Source organism: Oratosquilla oratoria, unplaced genomic scaffold, assembly GCF_046742065.1.
Source record: "Oratosquilla oratoria isolate Oo_2021 unplaced genomic scaffold, ASM4674206v1 SCAFFOLD200, whole genome shotgun sequence".
In the NCBI taxonomy this organism is placed as follows: domain Eukaryota; kingdom Metazoa; phylum Arthropoda; class Malacostraca; order Stomatopoda; family Squillidae; genus Oratosquilla; species Oratosquilla oratoria.
In genome coordinates this window covers 140,001-151,125 of record NW_027467552.1, presented here as the reverse complement: position 1 = coordinate 151,125, position 11,125 = coordinate 140,001, and positions in this window count along the sequence as shown.

Genomic DNA, 11,125 nt, shown 5'->3' with positions numbered 1-11,125 from the left:
GATTCTCTCTGTAAGTAATTTCTATGCCTTTCATGATTCTGTAAATAGCTATCAAATCTCCTCTCTCTCTTCTTTGCTCTAGTGTCTGTAGTTCAAGTTTTTGAAGTCTCTCTTCATATGATAGTTTTGAGAGTGTTGGTGCCAGTTTTGTAATTGCTCTTTGTATTCTTTCAAGTTTTTTTATACATTTTTTTGTACTTGGTGACCATATTGTTGCTGCATATTCTAATCTTGGTCTTATCAGGGTGATTAGGATTTTCCTCACCATTTCTTCATCCAGGTATGTAAATGCCACTTTGATTGTTCTTATTAGATTATAAGTTTTCTCCAAAATTCTTATTTATATGTTTTTCAGGTGACATATTATTCATAACAATGACTCCCAGGTCCTTCTCATTTTCTACTTTTTTTATTCCCTATTCTCCCATATTTTATGTTCCTGTTATTGTGTTTTTTCTTTTTACTAATTCCATTATACTGCTATTTTTTGTATTGAACTCCATCTCCCACTTCTTACTCCATTCCTGTACTTTATTTAGATCTCTCTGTAGTGATTCACAATCTTCTTCAGTTTTCACTCTTTTCAGTAGTTTTGCATCGTCTGCAAAGAAGCTCATATAGCTTTCAATTCCTTCATCCATATCATTAATATATATAGCAAACATTATTGGGGCCAGGACTGTTCCCTGCGGGACACCGCTTATTACTTCATTCCATTTTTAGTGCTGTTTTCTTATCACTACTCTCATTTTTATTTCTTTCAAAAATTCTTCCCATCCAATTTAGTAATTTACCTTGTATTCCTCCTTCAACTTCTAGTTTCTTAAGCAACTTCTTGTGTGGTACTTTGTCAAAAGCTTTTTTTAGGTCTAGAAATGCACAATCAGCCCATCCATCTCTTTCTTGTATTATATCTATTAGCCTTGAATAGAAACATATTAAATTGGTGACGCATGATCGTCCTTGTCTGAATCCAAATTGCCTTGGATTTAGTACGTTGTTTTTTTTCCAAGTATTTTACCCATCTATTTTTTATAATTCTTTCACAAATTTTTGCTATTGTACTTGTTAGAGAGACTGGTCTATAGTTGGTAGGTTCTTATTTATTTCCTCCATTAAATATAGGTACTATATTTGCTTTTTTCCAAAATTCTGGAACATTTCCTTCTTTCAAGGAACTGCTTATTATGCTATGTATTTTGTCTGCCAGTTCATTCCTGCATTCTTTCAGAATCCAGTTTGCTATTTCATCTGGTCCATGTGATTTTCTGACATCAAGATTACTCAATTGTATCAATATTTCATTCTTTGATACTTCTATTTTTTCTATAGGGGGGACTTTCTCTTTCCATTCAATCTCTTCAGGTTGTATGTTCTCCCTTGTAAACACTGATTTAAAATGTTTGTTCATAATTTCCGCCATTTCCATTTCCTCAGTGTATTCAACTCCTCCTTGTCTTAATTTCTCCAAGTCCTGTTTGTTTTTCAGTTTATTGTTTACAAATCTGTAGAATAGTTTTGGTTGATCTTTACATTTTTCTATGACGTCTTTTTCATATTTTCTCTTTTCCTCTCTGCACGTTTGTACATATTCATTTCTATAACTGGTATATATTTTCCATTTTTCAGGTTTTCTGTCTTTTTTCCATCTGGTCCAGGCTTTGTCTCTATTGTCTTTTAACTCCCTACAACTTTTGTTGTACCAGCATTTTACATATTCTTTTTCTTGTTTTTGTCTTGGGACATACTTTTCCACTCCTTTTTTGTAAATTTTTGTCAAAATATTCCATTTCTTTTCCACTGATGTTTCTTCTTTGTATATTTCTTCCCAGTTTTCTTGTTGAAAGAATTCTCTTATTTTATCAAAGTTTGTTTTTTCATACATCATTCTTCCTTTTCTATATTGTTCATTTCTTTTGATATATTTTTCTTCATTAAATTCCAGTTCAATCAATATGTGGTCACTTTTACCTATTGGTGTTTTATATTCAATCTTGTCCACTATTCTAGGTTCAGATGTAATTAATAAGTCTAGTCTCGATGGTTCTTCTTCATTTCTATACCTAGTGTTTCTCCTGTATCCATTGTGTCATTGTGTGGTCAATAATCATCTCAAGTAGAGCGTTTCCCCATGAGTCATCTCCACCCTTTACTGTCATTTCTTCCCAGCAGATTTCTTTGCAATTAAAGTCGCCCATCATAACTATTCTTCCTCCATCTTCCATTATTTTATTTAATGTTATCTTTGTGTCCTCTAACACATTTTTGTGTTCTCTCTCTTTCCACGAGGCTGTTTTAGGAGGCACATAATTTATTACAAACTTTCTGCTCTTCCTATCTTTGTCTTCCACTTCCATCATAATCATCTCTACTGTATTCTTTCCATATATGACACCTTTCACGTTTATATCCTTCTTAGTCAGGAACATAACTCCACCCCCTTGCTTTTTCTCTCTGTTTCTAATCCAATAATTGTATGCATCATGTCCTACACTGTTGGGTGGTAGTGGGCCTTTTAATTTTGTTTCTACAATTCCCATTATGTCCGGTTCTTTTTCTTTCAAAATATAATTCAGCTCATTCAATCCTGTTATTAATCCATCTATATTTGTGTAAGACACTCTTAGTTTTCTGCCACTTCCATTGTGTTCTCTGTTTCCCTTATGTTTTTCTTTTGTATGTCGAACTTCCTTAGTTTCATGTTCACTACTCTCCAATAGAATCTCTCTTTCTCTGACTCCGTTCTGTTCTCGTTTTTTGCCTTAGCTTCCAGTCTTTTCTGCTTTTCTTCCTCTCTTTCCTCTTTATTCATTTCTCTTTTTATCCATACCTTTTTGTATTGTTCACTTGTTGCTAGTTTCCCTGTTTTGGATAAGATATTCTCTGCCGTTGTTTGTGACTTGAATTTAATCTTAATTGGTCTGGTCTTGTCTGTGCTATACTTTCCGAGTCTAAATTTCTCTTCGATTTGTTTAATAATTTCTGGTTCATCTTCCTGAACTGATTCTAGTAATTGGCTTACTTTTTAATTTTCCTCTTTGATTCTTGTGGTTCTATCTGGGTTGTGTTTCTCTTCCATTCCTAATATAATTATACATTTCTTCTTGTCTGCTAAATCTCTTACTATATTCTCCTTCTGTCTCATCACTTTAATAACTGAGTCTTCAGTATGTTCTTTCAATTGCTGTTTGACTATGTCAGTGAATGAAACCTTATTTCCTTCTTGGGTTTTCTTCCAATTTTTACTTTCTTTAGCTATCGTTTCTCTGTTTTCTTTACTATTCTTCTTCAATTCCTCATTCTCCACCTTTACATCTCTTAACTGTCTTTTTAGGTCTTCTATTTCATCAGTTAAGTTTTTATTCGCCTTTTCTAGTTCTTCCAATCTTTCAACCCTTTGTAAAATGGTGTTCATATGACCTAACCTACTCTCCAAGTCCTCGATCACCTTATCAACCTTCTTCTCTAGTCTTGTCAGTCGGGGGGGGGGGGTTTGTGTCCCCCCCACTCTCTTTAAATCCCTTGAAAATATTCTCATCACTTTCTACTGTATTGTTCCTATCTATACTTCTAATCTTTACATTCTTATTAGACATTCCGTCGTCCTCCAGCTCGTCTTGCGGTCGCTTGTTTACTTTTCGGCGGTCTGTTAGGACCAAGTCCTCTACTTCCTCATTACCTTCCATTTCCCCAGCAATCCCTCCCCTTCTCCTCTTTCCTTACTTTCCCACTACCCCACGAGCAATTTCCCCCCACCCTGTAAATACAAAAAGGCACTTCTCTTTGCGTTGGGATCCACACTCTGCACTTGTCTTCAGAACGTTCTTCAAGCCGTCCAGTCGTTGAAAGTGTGTGTGTATGCGTGTGTGTTTATACATATGTATGCAGACATTTGTTCATACATATGCATGGAGACATTTGTGATAATTAATTCGATGATTCAATAATAACATTAGAGGCATGAAGGTTGTCACTGAAATAGATATATGGATATAGATAGATAGACAGATATATACTTAGTCAGATATCTAGGTAACTAGATTCACAAATAGAGGGAGAGGTAGAGAAATTGATAGCTAGGCAGACAGATAGATAAATATAGACAGACAGATAAGTAGTTAGACAGATAGGGAAATAGATATGTAGATAAACAGAGAGAGAGAGAGATAGTGAGAGGGGGGTGAGAAAGAGAAACACAGAGACGGGCTTTAAAACATAATAAATCAAAAGTATGTATATATATATATATATATGTATATATATATATATATATATATGTATATATATATGTATACATATATATATATACATATATATATATATATGTATATATATATATATATACATCTCTTAAATACCTAACATACGAGCATATATATGTACATAAATAAATAGATAAATAACCAAATAAACAGCATAATTTATGTATGTATATATAAATATATATATATATATATATATATATGTATATATAGATATATATATATATATACATTATAATATATATATATATAGATATGTGTGTGTGTATATAGATAGATATATATGTATATATAGATATATATATAAATATATATATATACATTATATATTATATATATATATATATATATATATATATGTGTGTGTGTGTGTGTGTGTGTGTGTGTGTGTGTGTGTGTGTGTGTGTGTGTGTGTGTGTGTGTGTGTGTGTGTGTGTGTGTGTATTATAGTTATTGTTGTTCCCAGCAGAAGAGTCTGAGCACATTGGGATGGCTCAACTGAACTTGGATAACTTCTTCGAAAGTGAATCCACGTTTCGAAGGCTGGGAAAGAACGACCTTGCGGGCGATCCGTTTCTTCAGTTTTTTATTTTCCAAAAGAAACACTTTGCCAAAACCTCCTTTTCCAAGAACCCTGACTCTTCTCCAGCCTGAAGTGAAGTTGCAACGCTTCAGTGCTTCTTCGTTGCATTTCAGGACTTCTTCGTAGTCGGTCAGGTCGATGGGTTTCGTGGCAAAGTTTGAGATTTGGTTGACGTCATCTCCTCTTGAAGACTTTACCTTCCGGCTGTGGCTGAGTGCCTGGAAGCAGCGGCAGATGGCGAAGAACACCAGGAAGATCATCTTGATTGAAGAGTAGATTCCTACAACGACTCAAGTTCGGGGGCCCAAGAGCGATCACCACGAAGACTCGAAAAGTCGTCTCAGATTTGTGGTCACTTGGTGCACCAAGGCTGAGTTTCGGAAAGACGAGGTCATCGGCAGGATCACAACTTATCTACTCTCTCTCTCTCTCTCTATCTTTCTCTCTGATGCGCTGTTGGCGTAATTGCAAGCATACTGGTCTCGCATTCACTTGTTAGTGAGTTCGAATCCCGCACTTTTCCTCGATTCACATTTATCCTCACGCTCGCTTGCCTACTTTCAAGTCTGGTGAAGCTTTGAGTTTTTTGATCATATAAGAATTTCACTTCGAAGTTAGCAACTTATTGAACATATGCAATCCCACTTGCACAAATTTTAATTTGTATTTATTCTCCGTGTTATCAATTCTGACGATGCTTTGGAAATAACGTTTTGTTATCTTGTGAGAAAGTTGTTGACTTCATGTATCGACTAATATTCCCTGTGCCACTTGACCTGAGCGCTGATGGCGTGATCAGAAGCGTGCCGGTCTCGCGTTCGCTTAGTTGAGGGTTCGAATCCCGCACTTCTCTCCGATTTCTACCAAACAGAGCGAATGAAAAGGGAAGAGGGGACGGCTTCAGCCGCAGCAGTTCAGCGCCTCCGTGCGTAGGCGTCTTACATTCTTCTGTTTGTTTGGAAGAATTCAATTATGTCTGCTGATATCTGTGGATCTAATACTTTACTTTTCATTTATATATTATTTCTTTGTATTGCTTTTTTATTCTGATTTATTTTGTTTTATTTTCATTAAGAAATGTATGGTGGATTTCCATGGGTTGTAGTATTATCTTTTTTTTATTTTATATTTTTCTTACGATTCCTAAGTTGAAGACCTGGCTGTATGTCCTTTTTAGAAACTCAATATATATATTTTCTCTTGATTATCTGATTCGGAACAAATACACAGTTGACTAATCCAGTGGTTTCAACATTTCAATTAAGACTTTCTATTCTTTATATTCTCTCTCTCTCTCTCTCTCTCTCTCTCTCTCTCTCTCTCTCTCTCTCTCTCTCTCTCTCTCTCTCTCTCTCTCTCTCTCTCTTCGCATTGTCATTACTACTTGCACAATTGTGAAAATGACATGTCCTTTGTTTTCCTCTTATTTTATGAAAACTAGAACAAAAGGATGTTATATATTATTTCTAGATCTGGCTTAGTGTTTACATGTGGTAATCAGCTGATAATGATTTCCAAATATATGTGAAATTGAAGCTGATCATTCTTCTTAAATGTGTGAGACTAACTACATCTTTGATCCCAACGCCTCGTACACACACACACACACACACACACACACACATGCACCTTTATATTACACGTATACATATAATACAAAAAAGCTTTTTAGGACTTCAGGGCCAATAGTCGATAAAAAATAAAAATAAATAAATAAATGATTACTCCCAAGGACCCGACCCCAAATAAAGAAAGAAGGGAAAAAAAGCGAATATATAAACGATCGGATGAAGTTTCTTGGGATTCAGTGACTCAAACTTCCAGCCTCCTCTTCCCTCCTCCCCCTCCCCTTTCCCTCCCCTCCCCTTCCCCTCCCCAACCACGTTCTCCCCCGTCCCTCTCATCCTGTTCCCATTCGCCATTCCCTCATCACGGGCCAACCCAGGGCGATTGGGTCGTTTCCTTCTAAGCATTACGAGGAATTCTCCAGGGCTGTGGAGTTGGAGTCGGAGTCGTGGAGTCGGAGTCGGAGTCGGAAGCAATTACGGTGTCACTGAAGTCGGAATCGGAGTCGGTAAAAATATACCGACTCCGACTCCGACTCCAGTTAAATTTACACTTTATGGTCTTCGTTTAGTCTGTAGACTTATGCAGTGCACACTCCTTATAAGTAGGTTATATAAACATTTTTTTTTTTATCAAATGTAATAAATCTCATCGTCCTATCTTCGTGGTCATTCCACTAAACCCCCAAAACGTCCTTGTGCAACGCTGGCTTTCAAATTTATACATAGACTGATAAACATCCAAAGTATTACTTGAATAAATTAAACACCTCAATTTTACACCTTCTGTTGACACACAGTCACGGGAGCTGTAATATTCGTATCAAGTTCCATATGCATCGTTTCCATCACTCCATCAGTTTGGTGGTTTCTCCCACTGCTGTGTTGCCAAACAGTAGGATAATTATGATTTCAACTGTAGACTAACGCAATAATACTATATCTTCTTTCCTATCCCCTTCTTTTTTCTCCTCTATCTATATACTTATAAAATTCTGATAATCTTGTTTGTCATCTTGCTTGCTTCCTTGCTTGCTTGAAACCGTCACCCAGCCAATCAGAAGAGATATGACGTCACGACTGAGGACCAGCCAATCAGAAGAAGAGATATGACGTCACGACTGAGGACCAGCCAATCAGAAGAAGAAATCAGAAGAAGAGATAGGACGTCACGACTGAGGACTAGCCAATCAAAACAGGCATGACGTTACATCAGCTCTGTGGGTCCTAATAAGGAACCCCAGCTTTGAGCGCGTGACGTCACGACTGCTAATTTTCCAATTTGCCAAATTTTTAATTTCCAATTTTCCGATTACATATTTTCTGCGTAATTATATTTAAATTTTTCATATTCATTATTTAAAAGTATAGCCAACAGACATTCCCCTCTTCCCCAAAGCCCCCTTCACCCCATCCATCCACCTCATCCTAGGACGTCCCCTCATGTTCACTCCCCCCACATCTGCCTTCCATACCTCTTTTACTAGTCTTTCTTCACTTATTCTTTCCATGTGTCCAAACCATCCTAATATTCTTTCATCAACCCTATCTCCCAGCTCCTTTTTCACCCCTGTTCTCCTCCTCACCTCCTCATTTCTCACTCTATCTAGCCTAGTAACCCCCACCATACTTCTCAGACACCTCATCTCAAACACATTCAAACTCCTTCTCTCTTACTCTCTTATGTTCCACGTTTCTGCCCCATACAGAGCTGTTGGCACAATCACTCCTTCATACAGTCTCCTCTTTGCATCAATTCCTAAATGTCTATTCCTCATTACACTCTTTAATCCACCAAGGCATTTACTCGCTTCTCTCAATCTACATTCTACCTCCACCTTCACTCCACCTTTTCCTGCTACACTTGCACCCAAGTATCTAAAACTATCCACTTCCTCCAGTCGCTTTCCCTTAATGGTCACTTCCAGTCTACTGCCACTTTCACCCCTTGTACATCTCATCACCTTACTTTTACCCACATTTATCTTTAGCTTTCTTCTATCACATACTCTCCCAAACTCTGCCATCAACTTCCTCAATCCCTCCTCCGACCCTGCCACAAGCGCAGTGTCGTCAGCAAACAACAGCTGGCTCACCTCCCACTTTTCTCCATTTTCTTTAACCATCTCCAATCCCTGACCCACTACCCTAGCATTCACCTCTCGCACCACCCCATCCATGTATAAGTTGAACAGCCAGGGCGACATAACGCATCCTTGACGAAGTCCCACCTTTACCTCGAACCACTCACTCTCTCCATTTCTAATCCTGACACAAGCTCTACTACTCTCATAAAAACTCTTGACAGCTCCCAAAAGCTTTCCTCCTATCCCATAAATCTGCATAACCTCCCACAGTGCCTTTCTGTCTACCCTATCATAAGCCTTTTCCAGATCCATAAAAGCCCCAAAAAAACATACTTCCCCTTTCCTATAGGTTTCTCACATATCTGTCTTACCACAAAGATCTGATCTACACAACCTCTACCTGTCCTAAATCCACACTGTTCCTCACCAATTACTCCCTCTGTTCCTCTCCTAATCCTCTCAATCAAGATCCTCCCATAAGCCTTCCCTACTACACTTAACAGGCTAATCCCTCTGAAACTACTACATTCACACTTGTCCCCTTTTCCCTTGTAAAGAGGAACTATACAGGCACTTCTCCAGTCGTCCGGTACTCTACCCTCTCTCCAGCAAACATTAAATAACCTCACCAACCAGTCCACCATCACTGAACCTCCCTTTTTTAGACATTCTGCATGGCATCCATCCAGACCAGGTGCCTTACCTGCTTTCATCATCTTAACAACTGCCTTCACCTCATCCTTCCTTATTTCTCCTCCATTCTCCTCACTCATCACTCTCATTTTCTTCGCATTTCCCACTGCAGCTATCTTTCCTTCCCTATCCTCCTTCACATTTAGCAACTCCCTAAAATATTCTGTCCATCTTCCCCTTACTGCCTTCTCTTCCATTATCATCTCTCCATCTGCACCTTTTACCTTTTCTTCCCTACTTGATTCGCCTCCTCTTCCTCTCTTAATTTCTTTCCAAAACATCTTTTTATTACTTTCAAAATTTTCTGTCATACTCTTACCCCATTTCACATCTGCTCTCCTCTTTGCCTCCTTTACCTTTTTCTTTACTTCTCTTTTCTTTTCTTTGTACGTCTCATATGACTCCCCCCGTCCTCTTTTGTAACCAATCTGTGAATGCTCGCTTCTTCTCTTCTACAACCTTCTTTTTTTCCTCATCCCACCATTCACTACCCTTTCTTCTACTTCCCCCTGTCCTTCTTGTTCCACACACCATCCTTGCACACTTTAAGACTCCCTCCTTGAACCATCCCCATTCCTCCTCCACACCCATCTCTGCTCCATCCTTTACTCCCTCCCACTCCTCCTTCAGCTTCTTTTCGTACTCCTTCTCCTTTTCCTTTTCATTCAAGGAGTTCACTCTAAGAACCTCCCTACCTTTTGTCCCTTTCCTCTTTCTCCATCTATCCTCCACTCTCAGCTTACCTTCCACCAAAAAATGATCTGATATCCCCCCCTCTCCCCTTAGCACATGTACATCCTTAACTCTTCCTATCATAATCCTATTTACCACTACATAATCCATTAGCGCTCTATCTACCACCCTTCCCTCCACAACCCTCTCCCATGTGTACTTATGCTTGACTTTCTTCCGAAACACTGTATTTGCTATCATCAACTCTCTTTCTAGACACATTTCCACCATCAACTCTCCACTACGATTCTTTCCTGGAACTCCACACTTCCCAACCACTCCATCGATTGGACCATTTCCCACCCTAGCATTAAGGTTTCCCAGTACTATTACATTGACATTTCTTCCTAAACCCTCTATGCACTCATTTAAATCTATCCAAAAGGCCTCCCTTTCTTCCACGCTCTTCTCACTGCCAGGCCCATATGCACTTACAAAGACCCCACATCTCCTTTCCCAGTTTCACCTTCAACCACATTATCCTTGAGGAAACCTCCTTCCACTCCACTACCTGTTTACCTATCTCCTCACTTACTAGAATAGCCACCCCTTCCCTCCCTCGCCCTCTCTTCACTCCTGATAACCTCCCACTTACACTACCAAACTTACACTCACCCTTCCCTTTCAACTTAGTTTCACTCAAAGCCAACACATCCATCTTTCTTCTCACAAACATACTACCTATCTCTTCCCTTTTACTCTCATCTGTACCACATCCACGCGCATTAAAAAACCCAAACCTTAGGGTGCTGGTCCGAGGCCCTCCAGCACCCCTTATGCCTTCACTTTTGTTTTTAGGATATATACCCCGTGGGGCTACAGGGAGAAGGATGCCTAGTCCCACTCCCCGTCCCTTTCTTCTCGCCTTTTACGATCCAAGTGGGATACTTGGTGGCAGTATTCTTTTCCCCCACCACAGGGAATTCCCCCATCACAGAAAGAGAATACTCAGAGAAATGGTACAGGACAGCAACAAGGGGTTGAGGGACAGCATAACGGAGGGACAGTCGTAGTATAAAAGTATAAATATATATATATATATATATATATATATATATATATATATGTACGTATATATATGCATGTATACCTATATATATATATATATATATATATATATATATATATATACATATATATGTGTGTGTGTGTGTGTGTGTATGTATGTATATGTATGTATGTTTATATATATGTATATATATA